At 39.4% G+C, this 26,780-nt stretch overlaps 1 protein-coding gene across 13 annotated transcripts in view; it reads right to left on the bottom strand.

Moving 5' to 3' along the window:
• CYRIA (CYFIP related Rac1 interactor A) overlaps positions 1–26,780 on the bottom strand; it is a 97,498-nt gene that overhangs the window by 45,211 nt on the left and 25,507 nt on the right. For 2 of the 13 annotated variants that reach the window (XM_061622727.1, XM_061622735.1), the window contains exons 2-4: positions 14,841–14,891; positions 7,584–7,613; positions 3,662–3,685 (exon numbers count right to left, since the gene is read on the bottom strand). The exons of 2 other annotated variants lie outside the window; for them this stretch is intronic. The gene's annotated coding sequence lies outside the window, so the exon portion shown is untranslated. Of the gene's footprint in view, positions 1–3,661; positions 3,782–7,583; positions 7,614–14,840; positions 14,892–26,780 lie in introns of those variants that run through there. 9 more of the 13 variants (XM_061622726.1, XM_061622734.1, XM_061622729.1 and 6 more) reach the window with 6 other exon arrangements.

Raw genomic sequence — 26,780 nt, 5'->3', positions numbered from 1 at the left:
TTTCTCTCCCTGCTCTAGCACAGATCTCAACAGATCCCCCTGCTAGGCAACCACCAGTCACGTCCTAATACTAGTATTCCCAGAGACTCTGAATACTGGTATTGTTATTCTCTTCACCGCTGCCACCATTTGTTACAGTTTCCCTTCAGCCTTGGTCATTACCTTACCCTCCCTTCTGGTCTGTGAAACCCCAGCCTTTGGTAAACCAAATTAAGTATTTATTAAAGATAACAAAGCTAACAAGATTAACAAGATTTCTTCTTAAGGCACATAAGCATATGGTATTACTCAATACTAATCCGAACTCCACCCCCCTCCTTCTCCACTCTCTCCTGGCAAACAACTCTCTAAACCCCACCAAAACAACCCACTCAGTTTCACCTCATCCACCACCACCGCTTCCCAGATTCCACTGTCTCTCTTCCTTTTATACGTTCAGCCATTTTAAACACTCAGCCAATCATCTAGCATTCTACTGCCCATTCACTCCCCCTCCTCTTTCACTCCACTTACCATGTATCTTCTAAACAACCAACACTTACCATATATACATTAATATAGGAACATCACAGGGCCCTCTAAACCATGCACATTTTTCCTATTATTAATAGTGAACAGATCACATAACAGCTAGATACATATTAATGAGCAAAAAGTATCACCTCTGTATTATGTCCTGGCTAAAATACTTGGGCAAGACATCAATCAGGTTTAACTGCAGAAAGGCCTAAGATCGGCCAGTCCTGTTCAATCAATTTATAGTGCAAATATTCTTATTGTGCCTTATAACAAGGGCCTATTGCCTAGAAAAGGGAAAGTAATGACTAGTCTGGCAATAAAAAAGGCCAACAGCTGATTAAAAAATGCTCTCAAACACAAGCAAGCGTAAGTTCCAAGTTAAAAACTGTAAAATGTAAATAGTGGTGTTAAAAAATAAAAAATAAAAAGTGGTGTATTTAACAGTAAGCAAGTAGAAACTAATCTCAATTCATCTGTAAAATCCATACAGTAACATCTTGTTAAGACAATTAAGTTTATACAAAGTCCTATTTATATATTCAAGATGAAGTTTGTTCAAAAACTGCTAGCTTTAAGCCATGACAAATCCACATGAAGATTAATCACACACAGACACCCTTTATGGCAAATATCATTTGCTCCTTTCATAATACTAGATGCACGTGACTAAAGTGATCTATTATACAAAGAAAACAGACATTGTTCAGTGATGTGAGCAAAGTTAAACATATGCACAGAAGTGGACATTGTGCAGTTGTTTGGACAACCCTGCAGTGCTACACAGTGGATTTCCTGTAAAGGAGACATTTAAAACTCGCAGACCAGTCTATAGACATTTGCTCATTCAACATGGCTTCACATGAAGTGTGTGTGAGCAACAGCAGCTCTGAGTGGATTTTGTCAATTACATAGTGCCCTCTGCTGTTTGACACTAAAACTACAAGAGAAATGTCACACACACCCTCAAGGGTTTTTAGTTTAAATCAAGCACTCCACACTACTAGCTTTATATTCAGCAAGAAAAAATATTTACAAGTTATACTAAATAAAAAACACAAAAACTTGAAAACAAAGCATGGAAATAGGCTTTGATGATTTCTGAATAGCTTCTATATCAGTGATGTTCTGTGTAGCACGGGCAATTTCAAACAAAAATCTAAATAAGCCAAGGCTGAAACTTTTAACCAAACTGCTAATGAAAATATAAAATTAGAACAAGTTTCATGTAAGTACTCTTCAGGAAAAACTAGTAACAAGCAAACAAAAACAAGTGAGAGGCTGTGGGCTAATTGGCACATCTATCTCAGTTTTGAAAATTAGCCTCTTAATTAGGCTAACTAAAGCAAAATTATTCTCTGTTGTCTACTCACATACACATATTTTATCATTTAGAGTGCAAAACTGAGGTAGCAACATGATACTAAGAATCTTCAGTTTAGCTTACCACCTACCACTCAAGGATTTAGAATGCTACCAGTTACACAGGCACAATAAAGAGACATCATCCTGGTATTGACAGGATGTTACAATGCCATCTAAGGCAACTATGATCTTGCAAATACTGGGCCCTGAATGCCAGAAATTTTGTGAGTGAACCCTCAGTTGACGTTTTCCTGTAATAACAGCTGTAATAACATCCAACTATCGGATATTGCATAAACGACAAAAATAAACACTAACCTGCATATTCGCGCATGAACTTGTGTTTCATATGAAGTTGCATCTTGGGCTGAGGAAATTAAATGGCTAAATAGATCTCACTCTTTCCCCCTGTCCCTCTGCAATCTCCACACACAGGCAGGAATGCCCACTAACTCTCCTCTACAAATAACCACTTATTAGCATCAGGAGGCCAACCAGTGAATGAGAACTTCATGGTTGCCTCATGAAGGTTGGTTCTGTGCACAGTATGCCCTCTCAGATACCTAGAGATGGCAGCTGCTTATTCAGGGCCTCTTCAGACTGTTTTATTGCAGGAGTATTCTACAATATGTTCTTGACGTAATAATCTATTAGTTGTGGATTTAGAGAGCAATTCTGTATCCACCAAGATGAAGGGGGTTTGAACTAGGTAGATCTCAAACTGAGCCAGCAAACTGGGCTCAGGTGGCTGAAGTTCCCCATCCTACCTCAGCCAGAGATATGCCTGTGCAAGTTCTCCATCCTGGCTCAGCCATGGCTGGGGTAAGTTCTGAAAAAGAGGCATTTTGGGGTGTGGAGGGGGCAGAAGAGATTCCTGTTCCAAACTCCTTTCAGCTTTGTCACATGACCTATGAACCAGCGGAAATTACACTGGCAAAAAGGGTGGTGTAAGTCAAACTATTTTAAAGGCTTGTTTTCCCTCTGCCATACTCAAGGGCTGGCTCAGCCAGCACTAGCCATACTTCTGAAAGGAGATTGGAATAAGGGTAGTTTACTCTGGGTTAATTTAAGCTGCCATAAATTATGCTGGATTCCTACAGTTTGGATTGCTTTGCCATTCTGCTTGTGTTCTGCGATGCTTCCCCAGTGCTGCATTATAGCTGTCCAAGAGGACTATAGTGCAACAAAAGTGGAACAAAAAAACCAACACCAGAACATTTGTGCGATAAAAAGTTACCAGATTTGAGCAGTATGACTGCCCTAAATCTCTTGCAGGCACAAATTGTACTGAAAGTGAGATCACATGTGACTGCCCCAATATCATTAGCATAAATCAAAATGAATGCACAATAAAAAGGATGTCTGGAGGGGCCCTTAGATATTTGTAAGAAGGTGGTGTTAAAAGTGCTTTTCCTTGCTGCTATTTTCTCCTACTTCTCCCCATCCTTTCTCTTACAGAAGACTTACTTTCTCTTTCTTATTCTAGGTTTATTCTTGGGTGGAAGTGCAGATGAATGTTTTGTTACCATGCTACAGAGAACAGTATATTTGCATTATTTTTCTTTCATGCATTTTAATCAAATAAAATGTTAGTAAAATGCTCCTTAGTTTTGTTTTTTCCATATCTGATAAGGAATTACGTTTCTTCATCATCACATTTACAGGTTTTGTACTGCTTTGCCATTGATAGACATGCTGTGAAGACATACACATGCTTCTTATAAACACAGAGAAAACTAAAATGCACATGCTGGGCAAAGTCTTAATTTAAGAAACTCACCGATCAGAGCCAACCTCCTTGTACCTAAATGCAAGTCAAAAACAAGCGAATCTAAAGGCCTTCCATTTATTTCAACAAGATTGCAGTTAGAGGAGTCATCCACTAAGTGGCAATATTAGCCTGTCAAAGTGAAAAACAAGAAAAAAGCGCATTGCAGATACTTGTTTTTAGAAAAATGTATGCAGATATCCAGGATAACCAATGTTGCTTACCATAGGTGGGAATCTATAATAGGCTAATTTTTTGTACAAAAATCAACAGGACTAAGGTAGGCCACACATTTATTTTCAGAATCAAGTCAATTATGGCAAAGGGAATAATGTGGTAATCATAATGTGACATCCACAGTCAAACAAAGGAAATTCTAGGATTTTTTTTTAACAAAGAGGAAGGAACTGTGTTTATTTTAAACCTAGGCCTTAAGTGTGTAGTTATCATGGAATTAGGAGGCTGAATAATAACTGCAAGTATTTTTTCAACTGTGCATTGACAAGCAGATGTGAATCTCTAATTCTCATTATCTATTCAACAAAAAAATTACTCAATAAAATGTCACTTATTTTTTAAAATTGTTGACGTGACACACAAATCAATAAATAACAAATAGTCAATGACCTATAGTAATAGAATATTCATTTCATGACTAGTTCCTCCACACAAGTCACATATATTAAATCTGTGTGGTACTTGTTTTCAAGTCACAAACTCAGGCTTTGCAGGCTGCAATGTGTGAATAGTTCCTCTTATCTGTTATATATCATCCCAACTGGCTAGAAAAATCAGTGCTAATATCTTGGAACATTTGGGATTAGCTATAAAAGTCCGCATTCTTCAAATCATAAATTCCTAAGATCATTTTAGATCTGCAAAGAAATTTGGCAGCATCTCTAGTGCAAAGAAATTAAGAACTGAGTGTTGCTCTTTATTGCCAACATTAGTTTGCAGTTCATAAATAGCTAAAACCCTCGGAAGTACTTTTTGCTCCCACATGTCTGATTTTTACTTTAATGATTTTTCTCTGGCTTTCTTAAACTGTTCACTCCTGACTTTTTGCTTCAGCAAAGTATTTCGTATATATCGTATATATATATTCACACACTCATACACACTTCCATCTATCAGCTGTGCTCATGTTTGCTTTCTCCTTTGCTAATCATCACTGTTCTGTAGCGCTACTCTGCTTGAAAAATAGCAGCACCATATTAGCTTTTCTGGTCCCTCCAACCATTAATTTTGTCAACTGTGTCATGTATGTCTTGGGTATCCCATGACTGGGGTACTGGGTGGGTAGAAGGACATTTAAGTGGGGGAGGTATAGTTTTCTGAGGAAGCGAAGGTTTAAATTGTTTTGTTTGCTACCCTGGGCTCCTTTGGGAGTAAAGGTGGGATACAAATTTTTAAGTAAATATAAATTAATTATGGACCAAATGTTTTAAAATACAGAGTTCTTTTATTCTTTTCAAGTTTTAAAAAACTGTGACGATGATGACATCTACTACTACTAATAATAGCAACTCTAGAATGGAGATCATTCAAAATTCTGTTTTATATCTTAATTACCACTGCTATTTAGCAAAAAGAACCCACCTATAGTGTTCAAAAGCTAAAAATCCAGAGAAATTTCCACTGTAAAAGGAACAGCACACAGCAAACTCTAAAATTTGTTTATCGTTATTTGGAAAAAAAAGCTCACACCAGGAAAAGTAATTTACTTCCCTAGCTGAATGACTAAATGATATTTTCAAGACAGTGTACTACACAGTATGAAGGAAATTTTTTCTGCTTCATAAAAACACAACAGTAAACATTTTATCTACTTACAAACAAAATTTATCTTAATTCTCCATTCCCCTGAAACAGTATCAGGTCTACAATATTTCCACAGGCATATCACACACTATGGAATGGTATCCTGTTTGTAACTTTGCCTGAGTGTGGCTCCATGTCCACTTCTGGCAACATGTCCTACGACAGTAAGCATCCAGATTTGTTCCTGCTATACAGGAAAAACAGATTCATCTGCTTCTCTTAATGGACCATATGCATTTTTTTCCAGGCTAGCTTTTGACCACTTTTCTAACAAAATGCTCCCACGCAGGCAGAACCCTTTAGCCAAGGCCTCCAATATGTATCACTATAAAAGGACTCAAACAACTACCGCTGCCAAATAAAAACATCAAAAAAAAAAAAAAGGGACACTTTGGAACTGTGATGGCTGATGTGGAAATAAGAGGTATCACATGCATTCTAGAAGAGTAGTGTTCTCAAAATAAAGGGATGACTTTTAAAAGTAAGGCGAAATAGAACCACCTATATCTATGGATGGTAGAATAATACTGTTCAGGATAGCCATCCAATTACTATCACTACAATTTAGTTTATTTCTCAATTAGATCTGAAACAGGTGTGGCCATGCAAGTTCTGGACCAGTGTCCAGATGCAGTGGTGGGCTGGATGAGGGCCAATAAACTGAGACTGAATTCTGGCAGGACAGAGGACCTGTGGGTGAGGAGTTCCTGAATCCAGGATGTATGTCAGCTTCCTGTCCAGATGAGGTTTCACTCCCTCTGAAAAGAACAGGCCCATAGCCTGGGGATACTCCTGGACTCAGCTCTGTCGCTCAAGGTCCAAGTTCCTGCAGTGACTATAAGTGACTAGACAATTTAGTACATCCTTTTTATTAATTAACAGCTACAGCAAAGAGATAAAGATGAGAATTACACGGAAGAGTAATAACCCTTCCTTATCCGCCCACTGTGGTTCTCCCTGTCCCAGAAACTCTTTGTCCTGAGAAGGTGAGAGGGAAGGGGAAGCTCCAGTCCTGATTCTTCCCATTCCCGCTCTCCACCTCATCAGCTGTTACTTAAAAAGAGAAAAAGGGGACACCTTAAATCCTGTGACACATTTAACTGGAGAAAGCTACTGCGTATGTCCAGCTTGCAGGCTTTCTCTAAGCATCTGGTTGGCTGTTTGGAGAACAGGATACTTGACTAAATGGAACTTCGGTCTGATCCAGCAAAGCTCTGCTTATGTTCTTAAAGTATTACCTACTTTTTTCCTGAGACAAGTGCTTGGGAGATCATGAGAGAGACAACTAGAAGTTTGGCAGTTTTGAAAAGAGAGAGCTTTGAGTTGGCTGACAGTGAAACGCTATGCACTGCAGTGATCTGATGTGAGGAGTAGGTCTGCTGCTTTACAAGAGCGCCTCTGTGCATCCTCTTATGGTCTGTGGATTTGTAAATCAATCAAATTACAAAGACAACATAAGTCTCCAGTGTGCTCTCATCCGAAGGAAACTAAATCCATTGTTGCTTGCACCTGAATTTCTCTCCTCTCAGTGAAGTGTAGCATGTGTAACATTTCATTAATCCTGGCTTATAGTGTCAGATGAATCAGAGATCATGATTTAAAAACAATCTCTGGTTAGTTAAAGAAGTCAGCTTCATAGCCCATGATCTGAAGTTGGCTGGTCTTACAACTGACCAAGATTTGTTTTAAACCACCACATCTGATTTGTACTACATGGCAAACCAAAGTTAGTGAAAAGTGAAACTAAATATTAGCAAAGTCCTTCTCTGAGCTATGCAGGAGGAGGAGAGGGGAGAGCACAAGTCCACGGTTCACTGTGGCTCCTAATGCACATAGCATTACAGCATGGTTTAGCATTATCTGCATATGCAGCCAATGCCTGAGAAGTTTGGCCAGCAGCAACAGCTGAGGCTCAAACTATTTCTGAAGATGTAACATGAAAAACTATACCATCACCTACATTTCCTTGCATGTTCTGCTTTTATAAAGTCTGTATCTTCCATTCTTCCATTTAGGGTTTGAAACACACAATGCTAGCTTTACAAAATATATCTGAAGATATTTACTCATATGCTATGTAAGAAAGCATCTGAAACACTGATTGATTTCTTACCTGTATTTCTTTTGAATCAGGTTCAATAATCTGCAACAATGGAATTGGGTAGTCAATAACCATCTCACACCATAGTTTTACATATACACAAACATAGTTAAACACCCTGCTCAAGCAAATTTTCCTTTAGTTTCCCAGTTTAAACTTTCTCCTGTACCTTTGGACTTCTTACAAAGGGATTGTGAGGAGTTCCAAAATGATCTCTCCAAACTGGGTGAATGAGTATTACAGTGGCAAATATAGTTCAGTGTAAGCAAGTGTAAAGTCATGCATATTCAGGCAAAAAAATCCACATATACACTTCTCAAATTTGAACTCACAATGACTGACCAGGAAAAAATCTTGGGGTTGTGGTGGATAACTCAATGAGAATGTCAACCCAACGTGCAGTAGTGATGAAAAATGCAAATTCAATGTTAGGGATCTCATTAGGAAAGAAAATAAAACTGCCAATATCATAATGCCATTATCCAAACCTATGGTGCGATCACACTTGGAATACAGTGTGTTATTCTGGTTGCTTCACCCCAAAAAGGATTTTGTAGAGTTGGAAAAGATTCAGAAAAGGAGATGGACCACAAAATGATCAAGGGGATGGAGCAATTCTCCTAAGAGGAAAAATTATTCTATTATCTGGAGCTTTTTACTTTGGAAAACGGGTAAGCAAAAACATGATGGAGGTTTTGAAATTATGCATGGTATGAAGAAAGTGGTTAACAAGAAGTTGTTTTCTTCTTCTCTCATAATATTGTAACCTGGGGTTTTCCAGTGAAGCTGAGTATCAGAAGAGTCAAGACAAACAAGAGGAAGTACTTCACAGTTCACACAGCGCTACAGGATGTAGTGATGGCCACTACCAACTTGGATGGCTTTACAAGATGGTTTCAAAGTGGGTAGGATAAGGCTATCAATGACAACTAGCCATGATGGCTATGTATTACTTCTAGTATCAGAAGCGGTATGCCTCTGAATACCAGTTGCTGGGGAACAGTGAAGAGAGTGCTGTTACACTCATGTCATGCTTGTGGGCTTCCCAAGAGGCCTTTGGCTGGCCACTGTGTGAACAGGATGGTGTGCTGGATGAACCTTTGGCCTGCTTCAGCAAGGCTCTTCTTATGTCCTTAAATATCAACACTCACCAAATACATGGTATTGTAACATATAGACAAAGGGAGAAGGACACATAAGAACATTCCCATATTTAACATCAAATACAAATGGTTGTGTGTATGTCTATTTAGAGAAAGTTCAAGAAATTGGGCCATGACCCACACTGCTGTTCCAGTAGTGCTGCAGCAGACTTTTCCCTTCTCTCCTCTCCAGCCACCTGCACACCCTCAAAATTTGCTCCAGAGGGCTGGAGGACCCTCTGGAGCAGATTTTGAGGGCACACAGAGAGAGGAAGGTGAAGCCCCAATGTATGAGTGCAACTCTGCACATGCAGCATTGGATACAACCCACTGAACACAAAACCTCAATCTCAGGTCACAATACCTCATCTATCTGCCTAGCACAGTGTTTCCCAAAGTGTGGTACGCAAAAGGGTTTCAAGGGGTACGTGGCCGAATGTGGTTTTTTGTACTTTATCATTGGGTTTTAGCGGCAAAAACGTGTGCGTGTGTTCTTTTAAGAGAAAATACAGTTCTTGTTTCTCCAGTTTCTCACACAATCATGTGAGGGAAGATCAATATAACAACAGTGGTTTATCCCGATGTTATTCAACACGTAGTCTCTTTCGCTCTCAATGCATTCCTTGTTTCTTCGTGCACCCCTCCAGTTTCTCATAAGACTCGGACTCCCTTGCAATGACTTTGGCCACCAAGAAGTGCTTCTACAAAGAGACAGATGGCGCCACAAAGATATTTATGCGTATGCTCGAATACAAAAATGTTCACACCGGGAAGCGGAGTTTTTTCTCTATCTTCAGCCCTGCAGTGGCCATCTCGCCAGCCACTTCTCTCTTGGGGAATCTCCCGCTCTTCGGCTGCAGACCGTTTTTTTCCCCCATCCTGCCTGGCCTGCCCACTCATCAGCTGTGAATTTTAGGCGGGAGGTTTGAATCCCCTGCCTGCTCTTGGGCTGCGTGCCCGAGTGGCTTCCCAGGCAGGATGGGGGGAAAACCGCTCTGCAGCTAAAGAGTGGGAGATTCAAACCTCCAGCCCAGGAAAGCGCTCCCTCTGTAAACCCGCTGCATGCTGCATGATTTTCAGCTGGAGCTTCCGATTTTGGGGGGTCCCCTCCGGGTCTTTATTTCCAGAATGGCTTTTTTGTTTGAATAATAGTTATTTTAATTATTAGTATATGAATTATTTCTATATTTTTGAATATATATTTTGTTATATAAATATTATTTCTATTATTAAAATGTTTATTACTTACTTTGTATTTATTTTTTTACAAACATTTCATATAAAATTATAGGAATTACAAATGTGTTCTAATACCTTACCCCTCTCCCAATTATTTTTGTGAAAGTGGGTACGCCGGTAAAATCAATGTCTCAAAAGGGGTACGCGCATGTTGAAAGTTTGGGAAACACTGGGCTAGCAAATTGAAACAAAACAGACAACTACATTAACGGAGCAATCCTACATGTATCTACTCAGAACTAAAGAGTAAGTTTAGTGAGACCTACTCCCAGGTACAGTAATACCAAAATACCCCTTAATGCCTCCTTTTCCTCCTATTATGTAGGTTTTAGTATTATTTCTGTTTACAGTAGCCAAGTACACATTCCTCTTTTAGACTTTTCAAGACTCTACCCAATGAAATTAGAGCTACACATTTACAGCATCAATTACAGCCAAGAAAAACTAGGTGTGCCCCTGAATCACAAGCTGAAGTACAGCGATGCAGTGATACCTTTTAAGTGACAATTCATTTTAATTTCTCTTATCCATACTCTTTGAAAAAAGTGTGATCTGTCTGCAGATTGAAGTTTTGTTTTGCTCTCAAAAACCAGAGTACATTGAAATGAGATTCTGAATGCTTAATGGCTTAGGGTTGAAAAGAGGATTTAATTTTGCCACATAACCTGCCTTCTGTTTGAGTGACTTCAGAGAGACAAGACATTGGGAGGGGGAAAGCGTCAATCATGCACAATCTCCTCAGCTCAGAGTAAGTGGGTGTGAAAGACAATAATAAAAAGCCATTTCCACAACATTTCCCAAGGCCGGGTCAACCAATTCAGTCTATAATGCAGATACTCTGTGTGTCATTTGCCTCACAGATCAGGAGATTCACACACTGCTCAGCCTTCCCTTTGGGCCTTGCAGAGGGTCAGAAAGCAGAAGAAAGCCATGGCTATAGTTAGGGTGGTTACAATAAATGCTTCAGTGCCAGGCGCAAGCTTCTACTATTTATTTAATTTGTTCTAGAAAAAGTTAGTCCCCAAGGAAGCTCCCACATTAAAAATGCAAAAATTCAATACATCCATGAAGGCTGCAGTTCTTAACTGAGGAAAGCATCACTGAACTCAGTGGGAATTCAGTGCATAGGACTGCTGTGCATATCATTAAAACAGCAGTACAAGAGAGGCACAAAATAACTGTGTCAGCTTAAAAATACATTGCCATAGCAGGAGGTGAAATCAGATTAACAGTGCATTTCTGTACACATGTACTCAAGAAGTAAGCACCACTGAAATTAATTACCTTACTCACAGGAAAGCAAGTACAGAATTACAACCTAAAGTCAAAGTGGAATAAATGAAGTCTTTGGCATCCCTTCTACAACTGAAGAAAGAGGGGGTCAACCAAATCTCTTTCAGGAGGAAGTTCCACATTCTGGGTGCTACTACAGAGAAGTCCAACTCTCATACTCCTCTCTGTTCCTCCCTTTTCCTTTCAGAATGTTAACTCCACACTAAGCGTAAAATTGGCTGCTCTAGTATATACTCTGGGGAAAAGATACAAACCACACCCTTATGGAAAGCTTAATCTTTTTTTATTATTGCTAGTGCCATAGTACCTAGGCACTGTTGAAGAAAACACAAGATTATGAGGATGATATTATTAAATTTATTGCCCACCTTTCACCAGCAGGTCCCAGTGTGGGTTACAACAATTTAAAATTATTAAAAACAGTTAAAACAAATTACAGTCACAAAAATAGGGTGGGTCCTGAAAACACACATCTCAGGTGTCAAGGGCCAGGGTAAAGAGGTGTGTTTGGGGCATTTGCCAAAAAATATATAGTGAAGTTGCCAGATGTACCTCTGCAGGGAGAGAATTCCAAAACTTAGGGGTTGCCACAGAGAATGACCTCTCCTGAGCCACACATACCCCTGAACTTCTGAGAGGGGCAGAACTACAAAGAGGGCCCCAGAGGATCTGTAGAGAAGTAGGTGGTCTCTCAGTTACTTCGGGCCTAAGTAATTTGGGGCTTTAAAAACTAACTTGAATTGGACCCAGATAACCAATGCAGCTGTTCTAGAACATGGATTATTGTACAGCCACGGGAGTGGCTGTATACTATCGTCAGCATGGATTTTTCACAATCCGCAATGTTAAATTGAAAATACCCCCGATGCCATTCTGATCCTTCCCATAAGCTAATTTCAAAACGAAACCTTACAAAACTTAATAGTCCTGAACTCAGAAACACTTGCTTAACAACCCTCTAAATTTTCATGTCGATACACAAAACAGTCAGAGAATCGAGACTTCAAAGTGTAAAAAGAGAGAGGGGAAAAAACCAGACCCCTTTTGGACTTTTTTCAGTGTTCTCATAATTTGTTGAAATTAATTAAAAATCAGACATGTTCACAGAGTACCTTTAATCCTATTATTGACCTTGCCCCATACTCTCACCTTCATCTTCTGCAGTTTAAAAGTTTTTTAAAAATGCCTAGCTGATTTTTAATTAATTTAAGAAATTTAGCATTGAAGTCAATGATAAGCCCGAGCATGCTCAGTAAGAACCAACTGTCAGTGTTCTAAAAGCCAGACTCACATCTGCTTGGCTTGACTAATCAGGAGGCCACACCCACACCAAACTTTGACTTCACGTGAGACAGTCATGGCTTCCCCCAGAGAATCCTGGAAAGTGTAGTTTGTGAAGGGAGCTGAGAGGAGACTCCTATTCCCTTGACAGAGCTCCAGTGGCCAGAGTGGTTTAACAGGCAGCCGCTCTGATTGAAGCTCTGTGAGGGGAACAGGGCCTCTCCTAGCAACTCTAAACACCCTTCACTAACTACACTTCCCAAGATTCTTTGGGAGAAGCCATGACTGTCTAAAGCAGCCTTTCCCAACCAGTGTGCCTCCAGATGTTGTTGGACCACAACTCCCAACAGCCTCAGCCAGCACTGCCAATGGCTGAGGTTTTTGGGAGTTGTGGTCCAACAACATCTGGAGGCACACCAGTTGGGAAAGGCTGCTCTAAAGTGAAATAAAGGTCTGTTGTGGATGTGGCCAGGGACAGTTTTGGTTTAAATGTGGGTGGGAGGCTACATGTGCCTGCTGTAGAATAAGGAAGTGGGGGAACACCCTGAAAAAGAATGATACTGTTCACAATCTTTTCCTTTTGGAAAGGAAAGGGGAACCCTCTGCCCAGTGCTCACCCATCCAACCGTACCGACTCCACAGCCCTGCTAGCCATGATTGCAGAGGAGTAAATCCCATTGAACTCAATAAGAGCATAAATAACATCCAGTTTGAAACAAAAAAGGCTATCTTCACCATCATATGACACTGACCAATAAAAAGGCTTTGAAATTAATAAAAATAAATTTGACACAGATTTCTACAATGAATAATGAGAAAAATATAATTTTCTAGGTTAGATTCTCTGTAGAAACAGTAGTAACACAGAAAAGAAGCAAAGTAAGAAGAACACCAACAAACATACAAAAATATAATTCTCCATCTTTGGAGATGGCAGGTGTAGCCACCAGTCACCATATGCTCAGAGGCACGTTACCAAATTCTCCCAAGCTACGCAGCAAGTGGATTGGACTCAGAAAGACCAACCCAAATGGTGTTTGCATTTTTACAAATTTGTAGGGCAGTCCAATATCTCAGAGAGGAAGTCAGGTCTCCTGCTCCCCTGGTGCATTCACTACAGCTGCCCAATTTCCCTGCTTTTTAAAGTTTGATAGAAATATCTGTTGGCTATAGGTACATTCTTAAACCACAAGGTTTTTTGCCTATTAGTAAATATGAATTCTAAAGGCAACCCCAGGCCGTAATTAAAGACACAGGCCCTGCCCTCAGGTTTACAATTTAATAGAAAATACCAAGACTGATCTGATAAGGGTGGGAAACCTTCAACACATATGCCTTCCATATGGCGCAAGATATGCTCACCTGCCTTACACCTGATGTCATATATGAAGGTAGATGTGAGGCAGGTAAAGGCAGGGCTTGGACAAAAGAAGGCTTTGCAGGCACTCTGAACAGCTGTCCCTTTGCACAATGCTTCCCAAGTGGCAACTATCAGCTGACAGTTAACGTTTGGGAAACACTCTGCTCAGGTCTTTCCCAACAGAGATAATCAGCTGATTGCCGGCACTTGGGAAGCACTGCATGCACTTTTTTTTCTGGCATAGTTTGATTTCAAACCGTGTGGGCAAAAGTGGATCACCTCACATCATTGTGTCACCAGGGGACTCACTGGTGGTCATCCCTGCCCACCTGTCAAACTTGGCCGACAGGTATGTGTGGGGATAAAGATCAGGCCCAGATCCAGTTTCCTACTCTGGCTCTCTACAAGGTCATTTGCAACTGTGTGCATGATCAACCATTTACATGATGTGTTACTTAAAAGTTCTCTAAAGATTCTACATTCCTTAGGTTACTAAAAGTAGCCTTTTCTGTGGCAGTGTTTCCCCAAGCATGTGGCAATTTAAGCACTTCATAAGATAGAGTACAGTGCCAATTATAAGGATGACTTCACTATACATGTTTTTCCCACTTCCCAGAAATGAGGTCATCTCTGCCCCCCCCCCCCAAAAAAAGAGGAAGGGTGAATTTCTTTATGACTACTACACTAATTTGATCCTGCCTGTCAGCATTCGCCACAGGGAAAGTCATAGCAGAATCCACGCAACTAGCTAGAAGCAAAGCAAGAGAAATATAGAACTATGGGGAAAAGCAAAAGTGTTCACATCACAATGCACTTTGAAAGTGTGACAGTACCCAAGCAGGGTTTCTAAAATAGTTAAGACCATAACTATTCTAGCAAAAATGAATGGTGGAGGGTAAACACTTCTAAGAACAGAAGTAAGCACCCAACAAGAATATATTGGTATGATCTTACCTTTTCAGAGATTCTCCAAAGCCTCCTAAAGATCCAAATAAAGAGCGAAACCTGCCAATTTTAAATTCAGAACATCAATTTATTACTAAAGAAATGCAGTCTAAGAGAGTTAAATAACCTGCCACATACAAATAGAAATATATGTAGATAAGAAATATGATGTAGTTTCATTTGATGTTTATAGTTTGTCATCAAGGAGTGGGCTGATTAAAAGATTTGAGTATCCCATGTGATTTCCCTCCATACAAATTATCACCCCACTTCACTTTCCATTGTTAACCATAGTAAGCATTACACCTGCACCATGTTACTCATGGTCAGCTTTAAATCAGAGTTTGATGAAAGGGTTAGAAGGCAGTTTGCAAACCTTGGTTCTAGTTATGCTGTGCTGTTATTTACTGCCGGGTTTGCAAGACACATATTGACTCACAGGCAGACAAACCTCCCCCTCGGTGGCAAAGGGGGGACTGTTGCACCCTCTCTACTCATAAAATGATTGATCTGATGACTGGATAGGGGAAATTTGTATCTTGTTCAGGGCACTGGGCTCTGACCACCTCAGATGTTTTGCTGTTCCCCAAACCAATGGGTTCTTGGGCGACCCAAAACAACCGCAGGGTAGCCATTCCTGATTTAGACAGGTAGTATGCTTGAGTGAACAGTGGTGAGATGTTGCTTTCTTTCATTCCAAGTTTTCCCATCTATAAAACAGAAAGCTAAACAACAAAGTTCTAATGATAGAAAAGATGGGGAATCTAATCTAAGGCAGCTGACACACTAAAAAATATAGACAGTTAAGGGTGTGTCATTAATGACATTTCCTCATTCGACAAAGCTATTTATCTCTTATGAAGCTCTCTTACCATGGTTGTCATTGGCAAATCTATTTTCTTTTTAACTTAAGAATTTATGTACTGAAATTTAGCCTTGCAGTTAAGTAGTTTGGATGATTATTTATACAGCATGATCTATGTGCTCTCACTAGTGACATGGAAGAAGGCAAATGTTAATTAGGGCAAAACAAAATTCAAATATAGCGCAACAATACAGACTCTCCAAGCTTTCAGGGGGGGGCGGTTAGGAGGGTAATAAGAGCTAAGGAAGGGGAGCTAGAAGCCTATTTTTAATATCAGAAGAGCAGGGAGAATGATACAAGAAGAATTTTAATAGCAACAAAATGAAGTACAACAATGCCTTGAATTATTACATTATTGGAGAGAAGGTGTTAAGAAACATAGAACTCCAAGTGTACATGAATTATTCCCAACTAAGTGCCCTAGCCGTTGAACTCAAACAGACGTTTCCTCCATTATTTGGTCATCTCTCATCGAGTATCAGTGCTTCAGCTGTGGTGGCAAAGAGGTTGTTACCTTTTGTAATCATATCGCTGAACTGAAACAGCCAAGTTCCTTCTTTACCTTACTTGGCTACTTTCATAAGTGAGAGGAAGAGGTGTCCTCCATCAACATCACATCTATCAGAGCCATGGGTAACCCAGAGTATGTCCACTTCAACTCCCCCCACCCCCCAAATCCTACCTGTTTAGAAATTGGATTTTTAAAATAAATGTAAAAACTTGCATGTTTTTGAATTTTCAATTATACAGTCCCTTTTTAAAAAACAAATAACCTGGTTTAAAATATGAATTTAATACAACATGAAGTCTATACTTGTTATGTGCCTTCAAGTCAATCACGACTTATTGAGATCCTACGAATCAGCAACCTCCAATAGCATCTGTTTTAAACCACCCTGTTCAGATCTTGTAAATTCAGGTCTGTGGCTTCCTTTATGGAATCAATCCATCTCTTGTTTGGTCTTCCTCTTTTTCTGCTCCCTTCTGTTTTTCCCAGCATTACTGTTTTTTCTAGTGAATCAGGTCTTCTCATGATGTGTCCAAAGTATGATAACTTCAGTTTCATCATTTTAGCTTCTAGTGATAGTTCTGGTTTAATTTGTTCTAACACTCAGTTATTTGTCTTTTTTGCAGTCCATGGTATGCACAAAGCTCTCCCCCAACACCAGGGCTGTGGAGTTGGTATGCCAAAACTTTGACTCCGACTCCTCTATTTTTCTACTGTCTGACTCCAGCTCCACCCAAAATTGCTTCCAACTGCATTGGAAGCTCTCATAGGATCATTTTTATCGCTGCCTGAATATGCGCTGATTTTGGCATCACAGCATTTGTCTTCATCTGGGTCCTGTGTCATACACTGACACACAAAATGTTTTCCATCTTGAGTTATGTTGAAATGCTCAACTACAGCTGACTTCATGGGAAGCTTCTTTGACATTTTGAATTTATATTTTTTAAAAAATTGTCAATCAAAATTAATTTTGAAGCCGGAGTCGGTACATTTCTACCGACTCCAACTCTACCCAAAATTGGTCCCGCCTCCGACTCCACAGCCGTGTCCAACACCACATTTCAAATGAGTTGATTTTTCTCTTATCCGCTTTTTTAACTGTCCAAGTTTCACATCCATACACAGAGATCGGGAATACCATGCTCTGAATGATCCTGACTTTAGTGTTCAGTGATACATCTTTGCATTTGAGGACCTTTTCTAGTTCTCTCACAGCTGCCCTTGCCAGTCCTAGCCTTCTTCTGATTTCTTGACTATTGTCTCCATTTTGGTTAATGACTGTGTCGAGGTATTGATAATCCTTGACATGTTCAACGTCCTCATTGTCAACTTTAAAATTACATAAATGTTCCATTGTCATTACTTTACATCTTCTTGCTGTTCAGCCGTAGAACTGCTTTTGTACTTTCCTCTTTAACTTTCATTAGCATTTTTTTCAAATCATTACTGGTTTCTGCTAGTAGTAGTATGGTATCGACTGAATATCTTAAATAATTGGTATTTCTCCCTCCAATTTTCACACCTCCTTCAATACACCCGTCTCACACACTTTCCAATTGGGAACTAATCGGTTTCTCCATATTCTGTCCTTACAGTAGCCTCTTGTGCAGAGTATAGGTTGCACATCAGGACAATCAGATGCTGTGGCACCCCCATTTCTTTTAAAGCATTCCATAGTTTTTCATGATCTACACAATCAAAGGCTTTGCAGTAATCTATAAAGCACAGGGTGATTTTCTTCTTCTGAAATTCCTTGGTCCGTTCCATTATCCAACGTATGTTTGTGATATGATACCTCTTCCCTTTCCGAATCCATACTTACAGTCTTTTAAAACTGAATGTCCTCAAAAACATGACGTCAAAGGTTCCTCCTCAAAAATATTAAGTAAAAGGTTTCTTTAAAAGAAAAACTATCTGACTTTTGAGGTCAAGCATCACAAAAGACATGTTCGCAATGGGTACACCGGATTTACCATTTCAGTGGAAAATTTGATACATGTAAATAAAAAAGTGGGAGTGGTAAATCTGGATGAAATGGGGGGAAATATGGGATGGCATTTTGATGAGGACGATATTGTGTGGATGCTGCAAAAAATTTTCATGCATGAGTAGCAGTTTGCGTCTGAGAATTGCTTAATATGTTTTTTAATAATGTTTTTAACTCTTTTTAGAGTTTTTTGTTGTTGTTTTTAATGCTGCTTTGTTTTAATGTATTTTAAGATCTGTTTTTATGCTGTTTTAAAGTGTTTTTAGCGCTTTGTTTGCCGCCCTGGGCTCCTGCTGGGAGGAAGGGCGGGATACTAAATAAATAAATAAATAAATAATAGCAATGAGTCCACAATAAACTGTTGTGTGGAAGCATCCACAGATCATCCACTGAGGCCACCTAGATGGCCTTGCCCACTTATTTTATGTCCTTTAATTACACACAGCCTGCAAAGCATTTATGAGTACCAAGCAGACAAGATGGACATTTACTTTTCACGTCATGGAGAAATACTGTTATGCCCAGCATCTACCCATCTCTCTTGCCTTTGGAAGGTTCTGGCCATAAAGTCTTCAATTATGCTTAGGAGTTATGTTTAGAGCCTTCACATCTGTTCAGAGAAAGCCAAACAGGGAGCCATTTACTTCCACAATTATCTTCTCTCATCTATAAGCAGATAAAATTTTGATGTGCAAGAGGCGCATGGAATGTGTATGACCAAGGTTTTGCACTATGCTCTTAGGCAGTATCAGTGAGCATTCTGACTTTACTCTAGCTTCTATGTGGATCCAATTCCCCACATGACCACCACAAAATCGAAATCTTCACAACATTCATAAACCCAGTTCTTAGTCTACATAATTGCAAAAGAATAAAGGAAGAGGGGAAACTTTCCATTATGAACAAAAATATGTTTTCAACCACATATGAACTACTAGGTGCTGGTGTCCAAAGACCCATTTTAGCCATGCCCAGGGAATTTTTAAAAACTGTTTTTTCTGTGCACACCAAGTCCCCATGCCATAGTACAAATTGCTTTTGAAGTTTCAAAAGTGTTTGGCAATGTAGCAAGGGTGGGAGCGAAGGGAAACACAAAGCCCCACTGGATACAAAGAACTTAGATGCATTGCTTTTGGTTCCTATCCAATATATTCCAGTAAAGTAAAGAGAATTACATCTAACAAATTTGTTTCAACCATAGATAAAGTGTACTTAAAAAAAAAAGCTAGTTCAGTACCTGCATCTCAGCAGCCAACAGTATGTTCTGGGAGAAAAGCTTATTACACATGCCAAATATGAGCAATCACACTTTACAGTCAATTTAACTTAAGGCAATACACAGCTGCTGCTTTGGAAGTTCCCTGCTGTGGAAGAAATAATGGTTATATGATCAGTCTTCCAGCATGCATTAAAAATTAAGTCATGGGGGGTGGGAATAACTGTGTAACAGCGTGTTTTAAAACAACAAACTATGACTTGCAAGAAAAAAAGATTCCAAAGTAAAGCTAATAGACCGCGACAAGTCTCCTGCAAAATCCCTCATAAAAAAACCCAGTCCTTAGCTCCTCTATCCCTTGCTTGTTATGGTGAGATGCTGAACAATGGAAGGGCAACAACACATTCATCATTAAATATGGGTCTTCCAATCCTACAATTCGCATCTCATGGCATCATATGGGGAAAATTGCAATACTGGCTGCAGAGGGGAGAAGCATCCCAGAACACTTAAATAACATTAGCTGACACTGGAAGCCCCTGTGGTCTAGTAGCTAAAATGTTTGACTTGGATACAAGTTCATTCTACTCTTTTTTTTATTATTGGCATTTACATACCACCCATTCAACAGAATCTCTGGATGGTTTACAAAACATTATGCAAGATGACGCTATAGAATTCTGGGCTATGCTTCTTCAGACTGAAAGTGAGTAAGGCGCTTCTGTTTCCTGAAGGCAACCCACATAAAATACTCCTAACGTGTGGTAAACCAGAGCATCAGGGAAAGTGAGAGCTGCACTAGCTTATTCTCCTTCATGTGTTAGTTTTCTACATGCAGGAATTTATGATTGTTATTATAATAACAACAAACAACAACAATAACCCCAGACATCAGTAGTACAGCACCACAACTCTGCGGTTTTATTCTATCATATCATTTTGACCAACTTGAATGGCTATTACTCACTACCTTATATTCCCTTCTGTAAATGGTGAACAGAACTGATTAACAAATTTTTATATCATAAGGGATGAAGGGCAATCTAAAAACTAGATTTTACATGGCTCCTACTGGGAGGAAGAGTAGGAGTGGCTCAGGGGTTACGTGCCCTGCCACCTGTGCAGCCGTGGGCAAGCTGCATAGTCCCAAGGAGCCCAGTTGCCCCCCAGCTGGCAGTTGCGGACAAGGAAAGGGCTGGTTTGTGCAGCTGTGGCAAGTTGAGCAGGCCGTAGCCAGCTGGGGAGGACTAGCCTCAGATGGAGGCAATGGTAAACCCCCTCTGAATACCGCCTACCATGAAAACCCTATTCATAGAGAAGCCATAAGTCGGGATCAACTCGAAGGCAGTCCATTTCCATTTCCATATATATATATATATATATATATATATATATATACACACACACACACACACACACACACACACACACATAATTGTGATTAACAAAACAGAGGTTTTTATTGTATTAACAAAACATTTCCGCATCCGCCTTCATCAGCTACTAACAAATAAACAAATAAAAAACACGCATACATGAACACAGCAGCAAACAGTATGATAGGTTGCCGTCATTCCCCTGTCCTTCGGTCAGTCACATAGTTGCTGCTTGCTGGGAGGTAGAGAGGCAAGGTAGCAGCAAGGGGCAAACACACTGGAGGAGCCAAACCAACGTTCCTGCCAGTGTGTGCCCTGCATCAACTTCCTCACCCCTACCCCTCTACCTCCCAGTAAACAGCACTGATGCAACCGACTGGAGATCAGGTGAGCGGTGACACCACACAACACCACCTGCTATTGCTACATGTGCACTGTCTCGACCCTTACCCCTCTACCTCCCAGTAATCAGCACTGATGCAACTCACTGGAGGTAAGGTGAGCGGTGGCACCAAACAACACCATATGCTGCTGCTGTATATACAAGCTAAAGATCCCTAAAAACAATTCCAAGTAAAAGAGCGGAAAAAGTGATTAACAACAACTTGGAAGTTTCTTTGATGTCCTCCTGAAATGTCATGAAGTCCAGGACAGGGTCCAGCCAAGGCCTCAGCTGAAATTATCTTTCTGAATTTCTGGCAACAGCACACATACAATCCAACATTGCATTGACATAATCTTCTGCATAATCTGGTCCAAACAGTCATTCCAGTCAACCTGTTTCTCATCTTAATTGTAGTTCCAAGAGGAAAGTTTCCCCAGGTAAAAAAAGGTTTGGCTCTTAGAGTGTGTATGTTTTTCTGTTCCTCTCCCTGCACTCAAAACTACAAAACCCCAGATTTGAACATATAGTGGGAAGGACCACTGGAAGTTCAGTGGAAGAACTAGACAGCTGGAGGCAGCTGGACAAGCCACCTGTCATGTATGCTTTGATTTGGATTCCTGCATTGAGCATGGGCTTGGACTCAATGGCCTTATAGGCCCCTTCCAACTCTACTGTTCTATGATTCTGCTTTGCATGCAGAAGGCCCCAGGTTCAATCCTCAGGATCTCCAGGTACAGCTGGGAATGTCCCCTGTCTGAAACCCTGGCCAGCCACTGCAAGTTAATATAGCTAAACAGACCAATTTATTTTATACCAGATTCGGTATAAAGCAGCTTCCTATGGTCCTATTTTGCACATAATAAATGTGTGCCTGGAATTGTCAGCCATATTGTTACTCTCTTCCTGAGAGTAAGTAACAAAACCTGCCTGTAAATTAGCTTGCTAGACCCAGCAAACCAGGGCAGGTTGTCCCTGAGACTCAAATACACACGCTAGCAGGCAAAATAAAGGGAGTTTGTTTCAGTGGTCTTGCATAGTTCCAGAAAATGAAATGATTAAATTAGAGAACTTCAAATAATTATACTTCCTCATCTGGATGCCTTTCCCAGAAACAAAGGTTACTTAAGACTGTTGATGGATAAGGCAATTCAGTGGAGTCAACCACAATGGTACAAATGAAATATTACATATAAAGAGTCAAAGCTAACCATCATTTTACTACATACAGAGAAGCTATAAGGAAGTGTGTAGATTCCTATAAAAAAGCTGGAGACAAACCTCAGAGGAACAAACTCCTACTTCTAAGAGACTAGTAAAGTTAATTGTGCAGAAATGAAGAGCAACAAATCCCACCCTAAACACCAGTATCCTGCCTTCTGAAATAAGACAGTGTTTTGATCTTGTGATTTTTTTCACTATATAAGCCACATGGCACTGCTTTTCTCCTTTTATGGGCAAAAAGTAGAAGAAAGCCAGTTCAGCTCAGAAAACGGCTCACTTCAGCCACATGAATTAGAAACAAGTTGTCATGCAAGTCATCCTTTCCCACCTTAACAAGAACACACACACATCCTGAAACAAGAACTAACTCCATTACTGTCTTCTCTAATGTGCAGACCACAGAAAGTATTTGCTTCTTAACAATCTAAAACAGACAATAGGCTTTTAAAAATAAGTGAACCATTCATTTGCATTATATGCATTTACTTTCTTTTAAATTCATAATTGTGCAAGTGGTGTTCACTGCTTTTATCACTAGCATATACATCTTGTTTTTCCAAAATGATGTACTGACAGACTGTCAAGAACAGCAATAAAAATGCATACTCGCATAAGCTGGCATTTACACTTCTATAGATTTCTACAGATGTCCTATGATGTTTCAGCATCTGCCTCCCACAACTGATCTGCTAAATTGTGTTGTTGTTAAGAAAAAAGTAGCTTAACGCAATTGGAGTAATAGCTGAATATCTCACTAAAAAGCTATCATTCTTCCAACCTGCTCAAGGATTTCTATTTTAGGCTGATGAAGAGCTAAGACTGCTCTATGCATTTGGTGATGAAAGGTGCATTTGTACAACCCACACTATCTTACTTCATGACACACATGATTCTGGCCTTCACAATGCAGAAAAATTATCTGAATAGGTGACAGCAAAACTTCCTTTAAGTTCACAGCACAAGACAAGTTACTCAAACCTACACTGAAGTTTCTTACTGATTTGATATTTTCAAAAACCAAACATCAGTGGTCAGCACCCCCACACAAATAGCCTGATCCCATTCCTTCTGCTACCCTAGTTACCTAAATAAGACTTTTTTATTTATTTATAAATGTGCATGGTGCATTACTGAACAGAAAGTATTATGTTACTGAGAAGGCCTGAATGCAACTTCCCGATGGCCAGGTCACAGATCTGACTGGTCACTTATAGATGACTGAATATTGTGGGGTTGGATTTGATCACACAGGAATGACCTACACTAGTGTTGGTGGCACCAAGGGGCCATTCATTCTGGAGAGGACAGTACCTATTTATTTCTAGTGATTTCATATTACTAGATTCAAATGTCAATGAATTTAGCTACAACTTGACTTCACTGAGGTGTGGATTAAGTGAATAGTCTAAGCTTCTATCCTTGTATGAATGGCCTAGCTAAAAAAGAAAAAAATGCAGCAGCCTTCATACAAAGTGATCTGTAGCTGGAATACTTAAAAGAAAAGAAGAACTGACTGTAAAATTTGTATTACCTTATACCACCAAGAGGCTCAAAGACTAATTTTAGTCCAACAACCCCACAAGGTTGGAGTATCATGCCCAAGGCTCAAAGCCAAGCATGGATTTGAACCTAGGCTTCCTCAAGCCAAACTCAACATTCTAGCCTAGGTCTGCATACCTTAAAACCAATCAAGCCAAATGCAGCCCACAAGGCATGCATTGTGCCCTCCAGGGATTTAAAAAAACTTTTCTGGCTGCTGTCTCTGAGACTGCAAAAGGTGGTGGTGATTGTATCAAGGCTGTAGTAGGCCACAATACATGGCTAGCAGTAGAAGCATGTATAGTGGGTTGGAGTGATGGAGCTGACCTCCTTACACCAGCGTCACTGCTGATTACCTGGATGGGGATGGGGTGGAAGTGAGGTTAGGGGGACATGCACCAGCCCACAAATAAGAGTTTACTCAAATAATCATGCATTCACCAAAGTGAAGTTAAACACAAATCCTCTTCCAATTGGCTCATTCATAATTAATATTTTATGGCCTGGATCATGGTTTGCTACTGTTATGAAATGTGTTTTAATTGGCTGGCAAGGTATGTTTATTGGGTTGCATCCAACTAAGTTCTCCTCAGAGTAAACCCACTGAAATTAATGAACCTAAGTTAGTAACAGCCCTTTAATTTCAATGGGGACACAACCCACAGACTTTTATTTTGAGGAGAAGGGGTGGGATTGATTAGGGTTTCTGTTTTTTTAAACAAAATTATTGTTGTAAGGTGCCTTTGACAGGCATTGCCCAGAAAGGCAGCCAGGAAATATTTTAACTAATCCTTTATTCACAACAATATAGCAAACTGCATAGAAGTATAAGGAATACCTCAACATATACAAATATCTGACTTCCCGGAAGTGAGTGCCCAGCTGGTGGTTGTCTCTGAGAGATCTCTGCCTCAGAGGAAGCTTTTTTCAGTTTAAAAGCCAGCCAAGAGGAAACTTTGACTGGATTAAATGTTCTCCAAGGTAAAGGTGAACCGATCAGATTTTCCACAGGACTTCGTTGAGCTGTCGGCGGCTGGAATTGATCAGGAATTCCCTGAGATAAGAAGGCATACCGATCGGCTGAAGACGGGGTCAGGACTTCCAACAAGCTGTACTGAAAAAAAGCGAGGCTTTTTTCTTCTTCTTAAAAACGTTCTTAACCAGCGAGCATCCTTCTGTCTAAATCTTATCATTTGGCTTAAATTACTACAGTAAAAGGGATTTGTTTACGAATCAGCAATTGAGAAATCTGGGTGAGTCATACTTTTTCTCTGTTAAATATAATTAAGGAAGAAAGAAAATGTAAACAATTTATTTTTATTTTTTTTACGACAAAAAGCTGGCCTGAATTTGGAGTTATAAAGATTAAAAACGGATGAGAGGCAATTATTATTTGATGGAAATATATTTTGGACTATTTTTCTCCTTGGATTATTTCTTTTTGGACGAATCTGCTGTTCGTATATGTTACTAATTGCTTGGTGTTGTGAACCAGAATTGTTTTGCATTCCTGGACGTAGATAAGAACTGTGCTGGCCGGACTATAATAACAGGCCTGGAATATTAACTCTTTTGTTGGTGGAGGAAAAAAAAAAAGAAATAGACTGCCTCTAGGTTTTGGAACAGTGGTTAATATCAGAAATTAAAGGCTTCTTTTGAGAATGACAACTAGAAAAGCAGCTAAGGCTCAGGAGTGAAGAGGTTCAATTGATCCACAGGAAGGGGTTATACCCCCAGATATGTTTCAAAAAATAATGGAAGGGATTAGTGATCTAAAACAAGAAATGAAAACTGAATTGAAAGATATAAAAGACCAAATTAAAACTCAAGTGGATGAGATTAAAGTGACAATTGGGCAAATAATGGAGGATGCAAAAAATACTAAAGAAAAGGTACAAATCTTGGAGAATAGAACAGATATATTAAATCTGGAATTAGAAAAAAATTTGGACTACATGGCTGTGATTGAATTAAGAAATAAAGAACATTGTTTGAGATTCCGTGCAATCCCTGAGGAAACAGTTGAAGATATCAGAGATAAAATTGTTAATGCCTTAGTAAAATTTTTGGATTTGAATGAAGATCGGATGAAATTTGAAATAGATAAAGTTTATAGAATCAATTCCAGATATGCAACAATGAAAAAAATTCCAAGAGATGTGCTTGTTCACTTTATAAAAAAGACGACCAGAGATATGGTATTACAACAACACTTCAACAATACCTTTAAAATTGATGGTAAGGAAATACTGGTGATGAAAGAAATTCCTATTAGACTTTTACGTAAGAGAAAAGAATATGCTTTCTTTACAGAAAAACTTAAGCAATGCAAAATTCAATTTAGATGGGATGTTCCAGAAGGAGTGATTTTTACATTCAGACAACAGAAATATCGATTGAATACTGTTCAAAAAGCAAGGGATTTCTCGAGAAAAGCTTCAAAAGACATGGAAGAAGATAAACTCAAAGATATGGATATAATTCCTGGGAAACAAAGTCAACAAGAACATGCAGAGGAGGGGAAGGAAGATGATGGATTAAAGGGAGCATCAGGTACATTTTAAAATACACGCTTAAAGATGGATTACAAATATCTAACTTGGAATATAAATGGAGCCAACACGGCGCAGAAGAGAAAGAAAGTGTTTCATTATTTGAAAAAATTAAAATTGGATATAATTTGTTTACAAGAAACCCATATTAAGAAGAAAGATTCCAAATATTTGATTTGTAAAAATTTGGGTGAAGAATTTATTTCGGCTGGATTAAAAAAAAAATGGAGTTGTTCTTTACATTAACCCACAATTGCTTCCTAAATTGATATTACTGGATGATAGTGGTAGATTTGT

This window comes from Rhineura floridana, chromosome 4 (genome assembly GCF_030035675.1).
Source record: "Rhineura floridana isolate rRhiFlo1 chromosome 4, rRhiFlo1.hap2, whole genome shotgun sequence".
NCBI lineage: Eukaryota > Metazoa > Chordata > Lepidosauria > Squamata > Rhineuridae > Rhineura > Rhineura floridana.
Note: the sequence above shows the minus strand (reverse complement) of the source record. Positions and strands in the feature narration are given on the sequence as shown.